General features: G+C 33.3%; 1 long non-coding RNA gene across 1 annotated transcript; it reads left to right on the top strand.

Annotated features, from left to right (window-relative positions):
- The first annotated feature begins 3,865 nt into the window (after nucleotides 1-3,865).
- Nucleotides 3,866-6,381, top strand: LOC141612808 (uncharacterized). The gene is made up of 2 exons (XR_012529202.1): nucleotides 3,866-4,033; nucleotides 5,966-6,381. It is a non-coding gene; the product is annotated as an uncharacterized LOC141612808 (long non-coding RNA).
- The last annotated feature ends 14,398 nt before the right edge of the window (nucleotides 6,382-20,779 follow it).

Genomic DNA, 20,779 nt, shown 5'->3' with positions numbered 1-20,779 from the left:
GTTTAAATCTCATTTTAAGAATACATGTGGGATGTAATATTTTTACAGTCAACTGGTCCACACATATCGGTAATGATTGGCTGACTAGAGTTTGACATTACTGTCGTGCGACGGTGGTGATCAGTTGATCCCCTTAAGTCATACCTATAGGGAAATACTCTTAATTGATCATTTAATTAATCGTATGCCGATACGAGTTAATTAAATTGCTTAAAATTGACGGATGATTTTGTGAGTATGATTAACGTATCTTATTGTAATATGATTAAATGAGACACGGTCTAAGTAATCAAATTGTTTTATTACTTAGATGAAATTATTGTTTACAGAAACAATTGAAACAGAATGAATAAATTATTATAAATACAGAATGTTGTAGTTTATAATTCGGAAACACTTTTGGTACAAGTAATTACGAATTACTAGTCGATTTTGTAAATGATATATTTTATAAGTATGTTGATTTTTAATATGTTAAAAATACATTACATTGTGACATGTCATGTAACATGTTACATGTGACAAAATTGACAAATGACAAAATATAAAATGGACTTTCCATTTTATAAGTGCCGAAAAATTGGAGGGTTTAAGGTGTATATTGTGTTTTTATTTTAAGTGGAAAACACTATGATTACTACCTCATACTAGCCATGCAACCCTATAGCTTTTGAGAAGAGCAACTATTGCATGCATTGGCTCCCCAATAAAGACCCCCCCCCCCCCCCAACTGGTTTTCTCTATGTGAGCAACCCATATGGTTTTCAATTTATTCATTCATTTTTCACCTAACATTTTTCTAGTGTAAGAAATGTGTCCGTCTCTATCTTTTGTGAAAATCCTAGAGAAATAAAAACTCCATCATCTATTCTCTCTATAAACCGAAATACATGAGAGAACAAAATTATTTTTGTGTCATATTTTAAGTAAAACTAATATTGTTACTAGATCTAAATAATATTGGTTATTATGAGTTTCCTTGGGTATATGCTTTTGGGAGAGATTCTAGACTTGAATCTTGTTCTTCCATTTGGAGAGCTCAAGAACAAGTGAGTAGGAGAACTCACTTGTGCCCATATATCCGAAAATCATATGGTGAGAAAATGATTTCTTCACTTATCTATTTTAGTTTGCATGCATAAGATTTGTAATTAATTTTATGACTAAATTAATTTGTAACATATAAGAATATGCTAAGTAATGAGATAAAGATTTCTAACACATCAGAGGTTAGGTGTTGTGGTGACGGTGTTGGTGTGGTTGTGTTGTGACGGTTGTGGTGTTGTGACAGCTGTGATGCTGTGAGTGTGATTGTGGTGGAGTCACTTGCGGGAGTGACTTCACACCCTAGTTCGCCCTTCGTGGAACCCGTCACGGGAGGGGATGTGCACATTAAGGGACATGGATTGTTAGTCGCTCGTTGATGAGCTGGACTAGGTGGGGATGGGCTGCGGTCACCCACTGGCGGCGAGGATTACCTGTTGCGATGGGTAATCTGGCAGGGCTACAGTAGTCTGTTACTGTGTGAGATCGGGAGACCGGGGATAGAGAATAATCAGCTGGTTGTATTTTTTGTTGTCTTATATTGATTGAATAGTACTGACCCCGTTGTTGTTTGTGTATTCTGCTGTGATCCATTCGGGGATGGTGAGCAGGCTTGACAGGTATTTCTATTGGTGAGCTTGGGCAGGTCATGGGGGAGTTGTCATCACCAGTCGTAGCATCACAGTTTCGAGTCTTAGTTATGATTTTGTAGTTTTCAGACACTGGATTATTTTATTGAGCCAGTTTTAGATTTTGGTTTGATGTAAACCTTTATGCTTTAAGATACTTTAATAAATGTGCTCATTTCAGACGCTTTTGATATATACTAATCTCGGGCAACCGAGATAGTAACACACCTTCATGGTAGGGTGGTCCTGGTAAGGCACCTTGGTATGAGTGGGTGTTACAGCCGGGGCCGAGGATCACACCCTGGAGCTGCATGCAAGACCAAAGGAAACCAAGAGACGGGAAACCGTTTAGGACGGAGGACCACCGAGCCAATAACCGCGATCAACATCGGAGAAGGAGGAAGCAGGTGTGCAGCCAACGGGAACCGGAAAAGAGCGACCAATTGGAATAAGTGAACAAAAGACTAGACGAGATGATCGATCACCGGAGATGGGCCAAGGGATGGACCCATCTCCAGCGAAAGGGTGGTAGAAGGTGGGGCGATAGAGGATGGAAGGAGGCGGCGACGGATCAAGAAGTTTTTAGTTTTTTAGGTTTTTGGGTTTAGAGAGAAGTCAGAGAACTTTTGGGTTTAGAGAGAAGTTTTTTAAAATATTGAAAATAGAAGGAAGGAAGCAGGTGCGCAGCCAACGGGAACCGGAAAAGAGCGGATTCAATTGGAATAAATGAACAAAAGACTAGAGGAGATGATCGATCACCGGGGATGGGGCAAGGGATGGACCCATCTCTAGCAAAAGGGTGGCAGAAGGTGGGGCGATAGAGGATGGAAGGAGGCGGCGGCGAATCAAGAAGTTTTTAGTTTTTTAGGGTTTTGGGTTTAAAGAGAAGTCAGAGAACTTTTGGGTTTAGAGAGAACTTTTGGGTTAAGAGAGAAGTCAGAGAACTTTTAGGTTTAGTGAGAAGTTTTTAAAATAGAATTTATTCCTGCGTTTCATTTGACATCAAAAGTAACAGAAATTAATACACACGTGTTTAGATTGTCAATATACAAACTTTACTTAATAAAGAGATTATTTCATAAACAACGTTATTCAGGTCACTTTGGATTAGGTCATTTTTGAATCGGGTGGTTTTAAATCGGGTCGCTTCGGGTTTATCTAAGTTCGGGTTGGATCAATTCGGATTTGAGTCATATTCGGGTTCTGAAATATCGGGTCATTATCAGATCTCGAGTCAGCCTTATCGGATCGGGTTATTCGGGTCTGACCCGTTTTACCAGATCAACCAAGAGCCGACAATATGTGGGTTCAAGAAATGGAGAGGATGGAATTTGGATCCTTTCTTTCGGCCTTGAGATGGAATTTGAACCCTCTTCATTTCTTCTTTAATACACTCATATTTTAATATATTTTCTCTCTCTCTCTCTCTCTTTTTAAAACTTTATTTTTATGAAATAATTATAAGCATTAGATCATCACAAGAATTGACCCGGGCCGTTTATAGGAAATACATGTCCATTTCTTTTGAGAGAATGGAGAGAATCCGGACCGCAACAATTAGTCTCATTGTAGACGAATATATCCGTCTAAAGATGTAGACGGATCAATAATCTCATTTTTGCATGAATAGTAAACCCCACCACCCCTTTGTTGTTTGTCTTATTATGTAAGTGGTTACATATTTGACCGGTCTACAACTTTAGATGGATAGTGTCCGTCTAAAGTGAAATTTTGTGTTATGAAAATTGGTCTTTTGTAGACCTGGCAAAATCAACCCAACCCGAAAAGATTGATCCGAGACCCAAAACTGACCCGAAATGTCACACCGAATGACACCCGAAACTCGAATTGACCCGACCCGACCCGAAAATGACCCGAGCTTTCATGAACCCGTAACAGACCCAACCCGAAAAGACCCGATGAAACCACTCAACCAGAAAATGACCCGATAAATCATCACTTTAATTGACGCCAAAAACTTGAAATGCCTTTTTTCTCTTAATCATTGACTCGAAAATGACCCGACCCGAAACAACCCGACCCATTTGACCCGAAAATGATCCGACAAACATACTTAAAACGACTCGGAAACCCAACCTAAACTAACCCGATAATGTGATAAACCCGAGTTAACCCGACCCGTATTAGCATGACCCAAACCCGACCCGTTGACCCGTTTTGTCAGGTCTAATTCTAGTTTTGTGATTAGCGAACTTTCCGTTTGCAGTTCTACTTGTTCGGTTTTTCACATCTCTCACTGAACAAATTGGGAACCTAAAATGAAAAAAAATACCCTGTAATTCATACTCCTTCATGCTCCAGTTTATGAATTTACCATTTTTCAATCACATCATTTGTATGTAAGTTTTTCTATTTTACTCCTTGCTTTCTTTTCACCCATTTATATTTAATTTATTTAGTATTAGTCTTGTGTGAGGCAGTTTTACCCAATTCAAAATATATAGCATATTCATTTTAGCGAACCCAAAATGATTTTGGGATTAAGGCTCTGATGCTGTGTTGTTTTTGTATACCTGAAAAAAGTTGATATTTTGAGACATGAGACCTTCTTGTTATGCTTTCTTATCAACAGTGAGAAAGTATTATACCGTAAACAATCAATTTCTTAATGTAAATCCCACAAAGAAGCCTCAGAAAAGTAATGCTAGAAAACCCAGGGATGTTACTGTCAGTAAGGTTAGTAAGATTGTATGGAATTACCAACAATTACAAATAATTGAAGCCATTAAACGCGGCGAGTCGGTTTTTATTACTGGGTCTGCTGGCACTGGCAAAACCATGTTAATTGAACATTTAATCAAGTTGCTAGTGAAAATTCATGGTACAAAGACGGTTTTTGTGACGGCGTCAACTGGTGTTGCAGCCTGTGCTCTTAGAGGCCAAACCCTGCAATCATTTGCTGGGGTTGGGCTTGCTGAGGCTGATGCTGAGACTTTGCTGTCTAAGGTTATAGGCAATACAAGGGCCTGCAATAGGTGGACGCAGGCGAAAGCGTTGGTGATTGATGAGATTAGTATGATAGATAAGACGTTATTCGACAAATATGAGTATATTGCGAGGAACTTAAGGGGTGAAAGTGGAAACGACGATAAGCCATGGGGCGGTATACAGCTTGTAGTTAGTGGAGATTTCTTTCAGTTGCCACCCGTTGATGGAAGACATAGACATACTGGTGTGGAATTTGCCTTTGAGGCGGATTGTTGGGAGTTAAGTTTTCAGTTGTTTGTACAGCTGAAAACAGTTTTTAGACAGGCAAATTCGGAACACGTGAAACTTCTAGAAGGGATCAGAATCGGGGAGATTGATGAGAAGTGTACGGAGCTTCTGCAGCAACGTTGCTGTAAGGAGGAACCCGATGAGGCAGTGGTGCGTTTGTTCCCAAAAGTTAAAGATGTTGACAGAGTAAATAGGGCTAGGTTGACCGGTTTAGGTGAGGAGATTATTCTGTATAAAGCCTTCGATCATGCAGTCGTGGATAGTCTGAAGTTTCATTTGAATAATTTAATAGCATCCTCCAAGCTTGAGATTTGTAAAGGTGCGAGAGTGATGTTAATAAAAAACTTGAATGTGAAGCACAAGTTGGTGAATGGTGCTACTGGGACCGTTGTAGGCTTTAAAAAGTCGAGAATAGATGACATTAAGAATATATGTTGCCAGGATGGTGATAAAGTGCTGCCTATTGTAAAGTTTGACTCGGGAGGTGAGAAAGTGATCAAACCTTATAAATGGGAGGTTCTCGAGGGAAATAAGGTAGTTGCTACACGGTTGCAGTTACCCCTAACATTGGCTTGGGCCACGAGTATTCATAAATCCCAAGGGATGACTCTTGACAGGTTACATACTGATCTCTCAGAAGCATTTGATTGTGGAATGGTTTACGTTGCTCTTTCCCGACTCAAAAGCTTGGACGGCCTTTCATTGTCAGGGTTTGATCCTTCAAAGATTATGGCACACCCCAAGGTTTTAGAGTACTATAAGAAACATTTTGACGAGACGTAGACTCACAACTGTTCTGTTTGGGCTTGGTTGTGTAGTAAAACTTGCTTTTACAGCAGCAGTTTCTAAGGTACTTTGCTGTTGAAGATGATGCTCATGTTAGTCGTAAGGTCTGATTGCTATCAGAAACAAGAAACCTCTTGAAAATGGCATCTTCAGTGAAATAATTGTAGAGCCATAGTGCTTGTATGCTACACAATACAAGTTTTGTTGTTTTCTACTTTTCACTAAGCTTAATCGTTACTGACGGTTTATTCCCCCTGGCCCGAGTCTAGGCTGCTGATGTGAGAGCAATTTCAAGAAAACAGTGAGATGATTAGGTGACGAGATTGTAGCCGCTGATATGAAATGTTGCTGAGTCGACACAGACGTGGAAGCAATGTTGCGTCTTCGTGCAGCTGGCATGATTTGGTTTAGGAATGTCCTGAAGGTTGCCAGCATTGTTTATAATGTTAGTCGTAGTATTTAACATGTTACTCCGTATATTCCGTCAGTTTTTTATTTGCTGTGTGTGCATACCATCTAGTTTATTCCCTATTCGAGTCGGATAGGACCATATTTAACATTTCCATGGCTCAAACTCCGGACTTGATCGCAACTTTGTTGGGCCTGGGTTGAGCCTAGTCTAGCCCCTGATGCCCCATTGTTTGTCTCTGTTGCGGACCATACTATAGTATTTTGCACTCACTTAATGCCCGGGCCTACGTAATTGTGAATCCAAACTACTAAAGATCGTCGACAGTCAACACATTACTAATTATCGTCGACAATTATTAATGAACTTCCTAAACTACCCCTCCCTCACACTCCCCCTTGTATTCACATTTTCTCCAAAAATCACCATTTCACACTAAAAATTTAAAGGAAAAAAAAAAACCGTCTCACATTTTCTTAGTTTGTATGTTTGTGACGGAATTAGGATAGATGCCTTTATTTGAGACGGAATTAGGATAGATGCCTTGATTTGAGACGGAATTAGTCGGATTTGCAACATTTTTCGAATTTTTATTAAAATAAAATAAAAAATTAGACGAACTGGGCTTGGACAAAGAACATTTTCGTCCGAAACCAGACCCAGGCGAAAATGTTCTTCGTCCAGAATGGGTATTGGACGAAAAACATTTTCGTCTGGGCCTGGTTTTGGACGAAAATGTTCTTCGTCCAAGCCCAGTTTGTCTAATTTTTTTTTTAAACTTATTTTTCCGTCTTGTTTTGTTTTCGTTAAAAAATAATAAATTATTACTAATAAACCCCGGCCGGCGAGTTTCGAAACTGCGCCACAAAGAAAGTTGATGTCGATACATGCCTCCAAAATGAGCTACGCTATCATCGTGTTCCCAACTAGTTAATAATAATTAATTATTTTAATTATTTATATGAAAACAAAACGAGTCGGAAAGAATTAAAAAAATGAAATAAAAAAAAAAAGACGGGTTTTATTTGTAACATTTCGATAAACTAGTTAATAATAATAATTAATTATTTTAATTATTTTATACGAAAACAAAACGAGTCGGAAAGATTAAAAAAATAAAATAAAAAAAACAAGACGGAGTTTATTAGTAATAATTAATTAATTTTTACAAAAAACAAAACAAGACGGAAAAAATGAGTAAAAAAAAAATACGAAATGGGCTGGACGAAGAAATTTTTCGTCCAAACTCAGACGAAAAATTCCTTCGTCCAGTATGGGTCTTGGACAAAGAAATTTTTCGTCCAAATCCAGGCCCAGCCGAAAAATTTCTTCGTCCAAGTCCCATACTGGACGAAGGAATTTTTCGTCTGGATCTTGGTTTGGACGAAAAATTTCTTCGTCCAGCCCATTTCGTAATTTTTTTTTTTCACTAATTCCGTCAACAAATCTATCCTAATTCCGTCTCAAATCAAGGTATCTATCCTAATTCGGGAATCGAGTGCTAATAGAACATAAATTTGAAACAAAATTAAATCGTACACTCACCTCGTTACTAGCTAGCTTCATTGTTGAAATCGTTGTTAAAATCATTCTCGTTCATGTTGTTAATTGCAAAACCCGCTTTTTTTTTGAGAAACCCTTTTTTTTGGAGATATTTTAGTGAGACGGAAATTGAGCTGTGTTATGCAGGGCAAACATGGAAATTTACATTAAATATCGATGATAATTAGTAAAAGTGTCGATATTTAGCAGCACCCTTGTGAATTACATCGGTCCAAAATCGGACCGAATCGAAGACCGAAAAAAATAATTAGGTGGACGGTGAACCTAAACCGATCTCGCACCCTTGCGAGCCGTCGGACCCCCTATATTTGCCCCTCTTCGATGTCGCCCACCACTCTTGCTAGCGACACGCCAGACATCCCCCAACAACTACCATCTTTCATTCCATTAATCAATTAAATCCCTAAATAAGAATCACTAGTTAGATTAATATACTCCTTCCGTCCCGGTTATTTGTTGTCCTATTGCATTTTGGCGTGTCTCAGTCAATTGTTGTCCTTTTTATTTTAGGAATGCATTTGATGAACAATTTGATAATTCACACTTAATTTGGTCCACTTGTCATCTAATAATTGGTTGGCTCTCTTCTCTTTACTTGATCTTTGTGCTAAAATCAAAAGACGACAATTAAGCAGGACGGAGGGAGTAATACATTTAGCGAATTGAATATCTATTCTACACTTCAATTATCATTGATAGTTGAAGATTTTATCATCGATGGTTGAAGATTTTGGCTTATTTCGCATAGAGGTAAAGGTTGACGAAAGAGAGAATTATGTTTGATGTTTTTTATTTAGGGGTTGACAATTAAAACATAAGATATAAAATCTATATATATATAAAAGAGAGTTTTTTCGAGCGATCTGAGAGCGTCCACATCATCAAAAATCAATTTAGGAAAGTATAATTTTTAATGTAAAAAATAAAGTGGAGAATCTTTAAATTATTATAATATGTATATTTCCTAAATTATATTCAAGTGATATTCCCAATTTTTATATCAACCTTCTACATTTCATTTGGCAAAAAAATATCGTTAAAAAAATAATGAAAATAATATAATTAGCTTTGTGGTAAAAAATGTTATCATTAGAGTATAGATTTCATATTCTTTGCACATATTAAAGATGGTGTACTTCGTAATATGTAAAATTGTGTATTTTTTAGTATGTTTTGTCCCACATTGGAAAATAACGTAGGTGCGGTGAATATGCTACATATAAATAGTAGAATTGTCCCACATCGAAAGATTAGTACAAGGTGATGTGATCATATGATTATAAATAGGAGGCATATTTGGAACTTATGATCCACCCAAAAAAATTTGAGTCTCATAAATATTGTTTTAAAGAACTCTTAAGATTTTCAATCATTAAAAAATAAAGTGGAAATCGTTGGGAACTACCCGGGAAAGAGTTAAGAACATGAGCAAGAAAATCAAAAAATACAAAACTAAAGATTTTACTAATGGTAGTCTCCTGACAGAGTACAAAACTAAAGAAATAATGTCGGTAAAAAAATTATGAAAATAATATTATTAGATTCATGGTAAGAAATGCTATCATTAGAGTATGTATAGATTTCATATCATTTGCACATATTAAAGATGGTGTATTTCATAGTATGTTATATGTCCCACATTGAAAAATAATATAGGTGTGACAAATATACTACATATAAAAAATAGAATTTTCCCACATCGAAATATAACATAAGGTGGGTGATTCCATGATTATAAATAAGAGGCATCATTGGAACTTAGGTATCAACCCAAAATTATTTGAGTATCTTAAGTACTGTCTTGGAGTGCTCTTAAAAGTTTATATCATTATATTTTCTACCTATTGATTTTATATGTCCCACATTTAAAAAATAATATAGGTGTGGTAAATATACTACGTTTAAATAATATAATTAGAATTGTGTTAAAAAAATTTATATTATTAGAGTATAGGTTCATATCATTTGCACATATTTTTATCATGATAAAAAAAAATAGAAAACAAATGTATGAATATTAATAGATAATATAGTATTTACTTATTATTAAATCGGGTTAGATGTCGAATTAGGTTCAAAAAATATGGTGTACTTTTAAATATGTTATTCGTCTCACATTGAAAAATAATGTAGGTGTGATAAATATATACTACGTATAAATAGTTGAATTGTCCCACATCAGAAGATTATCATAAGTTTGGTGATCCCATGATTATAAATAGGATTTATCCTTGGAACTTAGGTATCACCCCAAATATATTAATCTCTCAAAGTATACTTATTATATAAGAGACTTTAAACATAATCTTGAATTAAATGTTAAATTTTTAAAGTTGTAACATTTTTTTAGGTGGGAGAAAGAGCGATAAAATGGTCAGTATTATAACGGAAATTTTTCATGATACCCTCGAATTTTGGTAGATTACACATAATACCCCTAATTTTAAGTTTCTACATATAATACCCTTGTGTTTACTTTTTTTTCATAACGCTATTACTCATAGTAACTAGATGAGTAATTGAGCATGCCATGCTATTTGTGTTTTGTTATTTAGGTATAAATGTTAGTTTATTAAATAAAATATGGATTTAGGAATTAGATAATGAAGTGTTTGTGTAATAGATAACAAAAGAAAAAGGCGTCCCCAAGTCATAAGAGTAATGGGCTTATGACGGAAGTTGTCAAATGGTATTCCGAGAAAGAAAAAGGTGAACACAAGGGTACCATTTGTAGAAACTTAAAATTAGGGGTACCATGTGTAATCTATCAAAGTTCAAAGTTACCATGAAAAATTTCTAATATTATAATGATATAGTTAATTAAATTTTCATTTAAAAGAGAGATATATTCGTACCAATAAAATATTAAAGGGGGAATTATTTTTTAATTGTTATTTTATTGTCACACCATCAAACTTAACGTCCATTTAATAACCTTTACATTAGGGGGTACCATTAGACCTGGCAAACAGATCGGGTCGTGTCGAGTTCGTGTTTGTGTCACATGTAAACGGGTCACAAACCCTTCAACCCAAATCCGACCCAATTAAATTTCGTGTCGTGTTCGTGTCGACCCACTTACCTAAATGGGTCATCAAGCCTCAACCCTAACCCGTTAATTTCGTGTCGGGTTCGTGTCGTGTTTTCATGTTTTGTCTATATTTGGAAAGTGTAAGTATATTTATGCGATGGAAAATCAAGAAAATTTATGATTAATTTAGTAAATAGGTTGATAACTCATATTTTAGCGACATTTTACTCATACTTTAACCTTTTATTCGACTCGATTTTGTGTGCTTTTATCGAGCTAAAGCTCATTTAATTAACTAATTTATAATTATTAGTCATATTAGTTATATTTAATAATTACTCGGGTTTTCAATAACATTAGTATTAATATTATTTTATTGTTTATAATTTGTAGGCGAGGCGATATCATAAAGTGGAGATTCGAGTAAGAATAAAAGGGAACGGAAATTGAGGTGTGAGACGGGTCATGGGAGCAAAGCATGTGAATCAAATGAAAACAAAAGAAATGGTCAAAGCTGACCATTTGACAAAGTCAACCCCAACACTTTGCTTCATCATCAACAACACAGCAACCAACTCGTTCATTCATCCATCATCATCAATTCAACATTCATTCACCATTCATCTCCATTTTCTTATAAACTTACCATTTAACCCGAATATCATCAATCATCTCCTGCTCCTTCTCGCCTTTGTCAACCCAGATTCCAACATCACCATCACTCCACCATTAATTTACAATTATGCATCGTCATCATTCACATCAACAGACCATCATACATTCACCATTTCCATGTTTGCTTTAGCGAAAACCCGGCATTGGGACCCGACTCGGCTGCAAAAATCAATCGTGCTCCACATTTTCGAGACTCCCCTGCATCAACAACATCGCATCACACCCCTTGTTCTCTATGCCGGTGCCCCGGCAGTCGACACCCTCAACCGGCAGAACGCACCCATTTATCCTCCCTTTTTGGTGAAGGTCTCGCTACCGGTATAGGGACCGGCAGCCGTCTAGCCGGCACAACGCACCAAATCAACTACCTCGCATCATTTTTGGGATCTTCTACCGGTGCCCCGGCAGCCGGCCTACCGGCATAACGCACACCCCATCCTTTTTCTGCTCTTTCTTCAATGGCCTCGCTGCCGGTATCAACCCCGGCCGCCGGCGGGCCGGCAGGACACCCCCAAGTCTGCGTTTTGTCCGTTGCTTTTCCCCTTCCCCTTTTTCCTTTTTTTCTTTGTTTTTCAATTGATTTGGTTTGTGTAATTTGTGTCGATTAGTTTGGTAGTTAGGATTAGAGTTATTATTTATTAATATTATTATTATTATTATTATTATTATTATTATTATTATTATTAGTGTCATTATTAGTAGTAGTAATTAGATGAGTATAAAAGACCACATTACACATACTCATGGACACCACACAATTACTACCTTAGAATTAGATTAGAAATTACTCTCTCTTACTCTCTCAATATTTGTAGAACCCTAAATATTTCCCTTTCAATATTTCTTCAATAAAATTTGTAATCATTCCTTAATTAGTTTAATCAATCTCTTGTTCTTCATTCCATCAATTCAAAGTTCACATGTTATTGGTATAATTCTTTACTCTTATTTCTCTCTTTAATTTCATTTGTTTACATTTTGCTTTTCTCTTAATTCTTGTTTAATTGTTCATGTTAGATTTCTTGTTGTTTAATTGATGTTATTCTCTTTCTTGTTCATCTTTTCTTTGTTTTCCATTGTTGTTGCTCTCAAAGATTGAATCTTTGAATTTCTCATGTTAAAGATTGAGTTTTTGAGTTTATTGAGTTAAAGTTTGTGCCTTTAGTTTAATCTTCATTGTCTCTTGAATTAAATTGTCTTTCCTTATAATTTAAGTTGGATTGTTGCATGATTAGTAATAGAATTTGTACTTCCATTATGATTATGCATAAAGTTTCCATCTTTGTTGTTTCTCTTGCAATTAGGAACATGATTAGTGAGTAGTCTTCCACTAGGGCTCGGTTTGACCCAACATGAGTAATTTCACTAATTGAATTTCATAAAGGCTAATTATTTGGGGAAATTGGTGAGGGTAGGTTAGAGGAATGACTTGGTTTATGGGTTGACTTTTGGGTAGTGTTGACTTACGACCCTTGACCACCAACGAGAGTTGGTTAGGTTGTGATTTGGATACCCGAGATTTGACCCTATTGTTGACCTTGGTTGAGACCGAAAGGGAGAACCGGGGTAGGACACCTCTAACCTAGCGTTTGAAATCGACCCTCGAGAGAGGGAGTGGGATGACCCGGGAATTGACGGGGCTTAATGACCTTAGCAAATAGCCGGACTACCTTGGGAAAATGCATGTTTTTGGGGTAGTTGGGTATTGGGTTAAGGATTCCGACCTTCGAACCCGAGAGGGGGGTTGGTGGGTAGTACTAGTGTCCTATTTCGAACCCGAGAGGGGGGTCTTAGGCGAATTAGAGTCGTCACCTCCTCACCTAGCTACCCTTATGATTAGCCTAGAGATTTAATTGTGTGAAGTTACAAATTGTTTTGGGAAGAACCGAGTCTTAGGTTTTTAATCTATTTGATTTACAATTTTTCTTTTTCCTCTTGCTAATTTACCTATTTCTATTTAGTTTAATTTTTTCATTTGTCTTAAGTAGTTCTAGTATAACCATCTCATCCATTATTGTCGACTTAGCTAAACCATAGAGTTAAAACGATTAGTAGTCTTCCTTGCTCCTTGTGGGATCGACCCTCAATTTTGCACAACGATAAAATCGTGCACTTGCGAGGTATTATTTGATAACCATCATAGGTCATTCGTGTCGGGTTCGTGTTTAGAGAGCTCAACCCAAACCCGACCCAATTAAATCTCGTGTCGTGTTCGTGTCGACCCACTTACATAAATGGGTCATTAAGGCTCAACCCAAACCCATTAACTTCGTGTCGGGTTCGTGTCGTGTTTTCGTGTCGTGTCATTGTTTGCCGCCTCTAGGTACCATGGGCAAAAAAATGGAACTTCAAGGGTACCGTAGGCAGATTCTTAAAAGTAGGGGTAACATGGAAAATCTGACAAAATTAAGGGGTATCACGGAAAATTTCCGTATCTCAATTATGAATTTTTTTTTTTGAAGAAAAACAACGTACAAATATTAATGGAGAGTACTTGATCATATTATTAGATTTAAATATAACTATTAGATATAATGAGTAGTAATTGTCCGTATTTGGTATTCGGGATCTGGTTGGATGTCGAACTAAGTGGAAAAAAGATAGTGTAATTCTGAGTATGTTATTTCCCACATTGAAAAATAATGCAGGTTTGATGAATATATATTACGTATAAATAGTAGAATTGTCCCACATCAGAAAAATAATCCAAGTTTGGTGAATATATTACATATAAATAATAGAATTGTCCCACATCGAAAGATTAGTATAAGGTTGTCCCACATCGAAAGATTAGTATAAGGTAGGGTGATTATATGATTATAAATAAGAGTTAACCCACGTATTTATTAATCTTTTTTTTTTTGAAAGAGATATTTTAATAATATGTAAACCAAGCATTAGACATAGAACGTAAACATTAAACCCTTATAACGTTTTTTTTTTTTACATTATAAATAAGTTTATTAGCCCGTTGCAACGCACGGGCATTCAAACTAGTACGGAGTATATTTTAATGAGTAAAAAGCATAATGCGAAAATAAATTATAAAATTCACAAATTCTCATTTGTAATGGCGATGTCCATCGCAAATTACTGGTCAAGTACTATCCATGTGAGTAGATGTGATAAAAGCAGAGTGCCTGAGGAATATCAATCTGTTTTGTCATATCTTCCTACATGGATAGTACTTGATCCGTCACATGCTTGTAACGAATATCTCCGTCACAAGGGAGACTTGGTGTACAAAAATAGTTAGTAGGAGTACTCGGTAGTAGATATTGAATCTTCAATGCATCTTATTCTAGCAACCCAAATTCTTGTTTCAGATGATCCATTTTCATCTGAAACAATAAGGCAGGATTTTGAGACATTTTATGATTAAATGTGATTATAATGGTCATTATTATAGTTGACTGTCAAGCGATTTTAAAACTCTGTCTTATTATTTGAGACGAAATAGTCGGTCTTTAGGGAGACTTGCTCAGCAAAGGACAAAACAACAGTAACTTTTAGTTTGTACGTACGTACTTTGTAGCGCTCCTCCAACCATGTGACACACTAATCTGTTCCATTAAATTTGGGGTAAATTAATTGATTAATTGATGCAGTAAATTTAAACTCACAAACTAACCTTTTTATAGATGTAACTTGTAAGATTGTATATGTAAAGGAATCAAATCAAGCATCATCTGTGTCTTTTGCATTGAAAATAACTTTTTGCGTAAATGCGTAATTGCTTACGAGCTTAAGTGCTTAAGAAAATGACACTCAATTAATCATTTCTTAGATTAATTAACAAATGAAGTTCTTAACAACTACACTGACATTAACAATTTAACACTTAACATGCAGGGGCGGATTTGGGGATGGGGGGGGGGGGGGGGGGAAGTGAGGGCACGTGCCCTCACGTGACAAAAAAAAAAAAAAAAAAAAAAAAAAAAAAAAAAAAAAAAAAAAAAAAGACGATAAACACAACCCTGAGACAGAAACAACATAAACACAAACACAAAAATCAAAATAGAACCATAAAATCAAGACGATATTTGAATTTTAATGTATAAATGTTGTCCGCAATTTTTTTTTTTTCTTACTGTGCCCCCCCCTTACTGAAATCCTGGATACGCCACTGTTAACATGGTTTATCTCTTTTAATAAAAAAAATTATGTAAAAAACAAATATACTCGTGTAAGATCATTCTTGAATAATAATGAAAGTACAGAGTAATTATTAGGTATTCTAGTATTCAAGCTCGGTATTTTAAAATTTTCAATATTGTATTAATAGAATTAAACTATCATATTATTAACGGTTCTTTTAACATATGCTTAAGGCCGCGTGTTAAGGGAACAGTACATAAATAAAATTATGATAAATATGAGGAAAACTGAAGTAATAGATTACTTTTTTATTCTTCGGTGTGATATTTACTACTTTCCCTTAGGAAACATGTTAAACTTCCATTTAAATTTCTCAGAAAACATATTTTAACATTGCTGTATTTTCAGTGTTCAAACCCAAAACTTTTGATTAAGCTAGAACCAAAAATCGTACTCCATTATTAACGTGATACTTAATTAGTAATTACCAATCAGTAGCACCCTAGCTAACACACTCCACTAATCACCATTAAACCTCGTATGATTGCAATGATACAATATTAAAAGTTTAAAACATCCTTTCTTTTAGTTTAATTACAATGATAACATCTTATATTCTTATTTGGCAACATGTTAGACCGACAAAATCAGATCTTTTTTCACATGTTTGAGTAATATATTCAGATTAAATCATCAATTATAACCAAACTCCACCTTCACCAATCACCACCCACTTGGTTCATGAATCTAAAAATCTTTAAATTACCCCCCAAATTATACTTTATACCCGTCTTACAGTGCAACTACTTAAAAATGACAATTTTATGATAAAAGATGAACATTTTAGATTGAAATGTAAGCATTTTATTACTCCCTTTGTTTTTTTATATATGACTTTCTCATATTTCGAGACACTCCTTTCTCTCTTCAATATCTCTTAAAATATAAGACTAAATATTATAATATATATACTCATATGAAAGAGTTTTTCGTAAGGAATTTAATGGTACCATTTTTATATTTTTTGAACAAATATATTTTTGTAAATATTAAAGTGAAAGGCTTACCTCGTAAATGCAAAACGTCATATATAAGAAAATGGAGGGAGTATCATTTTTTACAGGTCACTATTTATTACAAAGTAATTACTTTTTATTTGTCACACTAAACAATCGATAATTATTAATTAAATTGCATAAGTTTACTGAAAAGGTAATGATGCTTTATGTTTGTGTATCAACTATAAATGAAATTCTGTTGTCAGGTTTGTTTGGACTCATGTATACATTATACATAGGTGTGTAAGAATTCCATAATTCGCACTATTATAGTGAGTGCTCTTGACCTCTAGCATTTTGACACTACATAAAGAATACTATACCTTTTGGTTTATTCCTTAACCACTTCACAATTTTAAATATTGTTGCATTTTTCAGGATCTCTAAATTTATTTAACTAATCAACGTATAAGGACATGTTCTTTTCGGCTTAATTTCAGTTCCATTTAATCAAGTTCAACTTCACTCAGTTCTATTCAACTCACCTCTTCACAAAATTCACTCTTACTGTAGCTCCATTCACTTCAATTCAGCTCCATGCAGTTTAGTTCAATTCAGCTCAACTCCATTTAATTTAATTCAGCTCGTTTCAGCCGAAATGAACAGGGCCTAAATTAGTCGGAAATATCTTCTAAAATGGTACTACCTCCCTTTTATTTATTTATTTTCTAATTTTTATGTGATATTTAGTTTTAATCAATAATAGACAAGTAATAGGAACAAATTGTGCTTATCGGATTAAGGCCATGTTCTTTTGGATTGAAATTGTCTGAACTGAACTGAACTGAAATGAAATAAAAATAAAAAGAATATAATAATAATAAAATTAATACCAATAATAAAAATAATTATTATGATAATATTATTCATCATTTTTAATAATAATAATAATAATAATAATAAGATATATAAAAAAATAAATATAGTAATATAATAATAAATATAGTAATATAATAATAAATATAGTATAATAATAATAATAATAATAATAATAATATATTAATAGTATAAATGATACCATTATTAATAATATAATATATTAATTATAATTACTAAAAAATAAATACGTAAGTATAATATAATATACATATTATAAATAAAAATAATAATAGTAATAGATGTAATATATTAATTTAATAATAATAATAATAATAATAATACTAATAATAATAATAATAACATCAAATAATAATAACAATAATAATAATAATATAATAATAATAATAATAATAGATATTAATACTACCAATATTATCATTAATCATAATAATATAATAATAAATAAATATGTTAAATATAAGTAAAATAATAATAATAATAATAATAAATATAATAAATAAAAAAATAATATATTAATATAATAATAATAATAATAACAATATTAAATAGATTAATATAATAATAATGATAACAATAAGAATATAAAATAAGAATAATAATATTAATGTTGAAATAAATCCTAACTAAACGATCAATCAATCAAATGAATCGAATCAATCAATCGAATGAAACTGAACTGAACTAAGGCCCAGTTTTTTGGACTTAATTTCAGTTCTAATAAGTTCAGTTCAGCTATGAAGTTCATTCGATTCACTCCATTCGATTGATTGATCGATTGATTGATTGATTCATTTATTTCAACATTAATATTATTATTCTTATTTTATATTCTTATTGCTATCGTTATTATTATATTTATTTATTTATTTATTTATTATTGTTATTATTTTATTAAAATTTATTTTTAATATTTATTATATTACTATTTATATTTATCATATTTATTTATTATTATATTATTATGATTAATGGCAATATTAGGGTATTAATATTTACTACTATTATTATTATTATTATTATTATTATTATATTGTTATATTACTATTATTATTTTATTAATGTATGCATTTTTATTAATATTATTAATAACATATTTATTATTATATTAATTAATTATTATATTACATCTATATTATTATTATTATTATTATTATTTATATTAATTATTATTATTTATAATATTTATATTATACTTATCATATTTTTTTAGTTATTATTATTAATATATTATATTATTTAATATATTATAATATTAGTATTAATATTATTTATATTACTACTATATTATTATTATTATTATTATTATTATTATTATTATTATATTACTATTTTTTATTACTTATTAGATTATTATTATATTATATTGATATTTTATTATTATTAATAATAATGAATAATATTATTATACTCCCTCCAATTCAGGGTTTTCTTCCCTTTGTTTTGGGGCACAAGAATTAAGGAGGGAGTTAAAAAATGAATAAAGAAAGATGGTGGGGTTTGTAGATTGGAGAGAGGAATGAATAATTGGGAATTAAATAAAGAATTGTGAGTTATGTGGGGGTATGGTGAGAGGAGAGAGGGATGAATAAAATAAGAGTAAAAGTTAGGTGGGGTTTGATAATGGAGAAATGAATGAATAAAATAAGAGTAAAAAGTTTCCAAAATAAGAAAGGGGAAGAAAACCTGAATAATCCGTTTAAGGAAATAGGGAAGAAAACAGTGAATTGGAGGGAGTAACATTTATTATTATTACTATTGGTACTATTTTTATTATATTATTATTATTATTATTATTATTATTATTATTATTATTATTATTATTATTATTATTATTATTATTATTATTATTATTATTATTTCAGTTCAGTTCAGCTCCATTAAGTTCAGTTCAGTTCCGTTCAGACAATTCCAGTCCAAAAGAACATGACCTAAACTGAATTTAATAGAGCTGAACTTATAAGAACTGAAATTAATTAACTTCAAAAGAACAGGCCTAACTAAGTGTTCACATATGCTCATTACCATAATTTTCAAAAATGTTAAGAGACTTAAGATGGCATAATAATATGGTAAAAAATACTCCTATATGTGTTAGACTATGTAAAAAATTGAATATCACCTTTTTTTTTTTTTAACCAAGTGCTTGCAGTCTAGTGGTAGGCTTGGGTAACCTCAAAGTTTGCAAAGGCAAGAATTGCGAGGTCCCGTGTTCAAACCCACGGATGAGCAATGCATGCGGTTATCTCGGCGGCCCCAATTGGAGTGGTTTACATGGTCCAGGTGGTGATGCCGGAATGCCTGGGCCGTCACCAAAAAAAAAAAAAAAATGATAATTTTAATTATGCCAATTATATAAGGATAAAATTTGAACTAAAACATAATACGATATACGAACTACCTTTGTTTAAAAAGCTACTTTAACTAGCTAGACAAAATGCTATTTATCACAATTAAGTCTTGTTATTTTGGGCTCGATTTCAACTTATTTTAGTTTAGCTTATCTCTTCATAAATTAGCTTTTACTTTAGTTTAGCTCCACTAATTAAATTCAACTTAGTTCAGTTCAGCTCTTTTCAGCCGAAAAGAACAGGTCCTTATAGAGAAAATAGCTGACAAGTTATGACATTATTTGAAATCTTTAATCTGACTACTTGGTGTCAATCATGTTAACTGGTAATAAAGTTATAAAAGGTGGTATTTATGACGCGTAGTTAACCTCGTCAGCATCATTTGATGCCGTTAGCGGCAAAAAAAATAATAATACAAAAAAAAATACAAAAAGTGATTTCAAACTACTATTTACTACTCCCAGCTGCCAAAAAAAAAAAAAAACTACTATTTACTACTCCCTTTTTTCGGTTATTTGTTTACCTATTTCATTTTAGGGTGTCTCATTCATTCGTTTACTTTTTTTTTTTTTTTTTTTTGATGACGAGGGGTTTGAATCCCCCCGGGCCTATGCATTCCCGCACCGCCACATGGACCATGTAAGCCACCCCTTTGGGGGCTGCAGTGGCCAAGTGATCATCGCCCCAGCTGGTAGTCGAACCCGGGACCTCTCAACTCCTGCACTTCTGCAAGTTTCAAGATTTAACCCGGCTATCACGCACTGGACTAACACCACTTGTTTTTTCGTTTACTTTTTTATATTAATGTTTTTTTTATGAAAATTTGATCATATACACATCCATTATATATGATCCATTTATTATCCACTAATAATCACCATAGATGACTCATTTCCTTTTCTTAGTTTGAGACAAAACCAAAGGCAAACAATTAACCGAAACCGAAAGATACCTTTTGTTTTGGTGACTACTTACTACCTTTTCAATATCAACCTCTCTGTCTATATAAAACCTTAATTACAACATTAGCTAGTGCACTTTACTAAGGTCAACAATCATAT

Source organism: Silene latifolia, chromosome 1, assembly GCF_048544455.1.
Source record: "Silene latifolia isolate original U9 population chromosome 1, ASM4854445v1, whole genome shotgun sequence".
Lineage (NCBI taxonomy): Eukaryota > Viridiplantae > Streptophyta > Magnoliopsida > Caryophyllales > Caryophyllaceae > Silene > Silene latifolia.
Note: the sequence above shows the minus strand (reverse complement) of the source record. Positions and strands in the feature narration are given on the sequence as shown.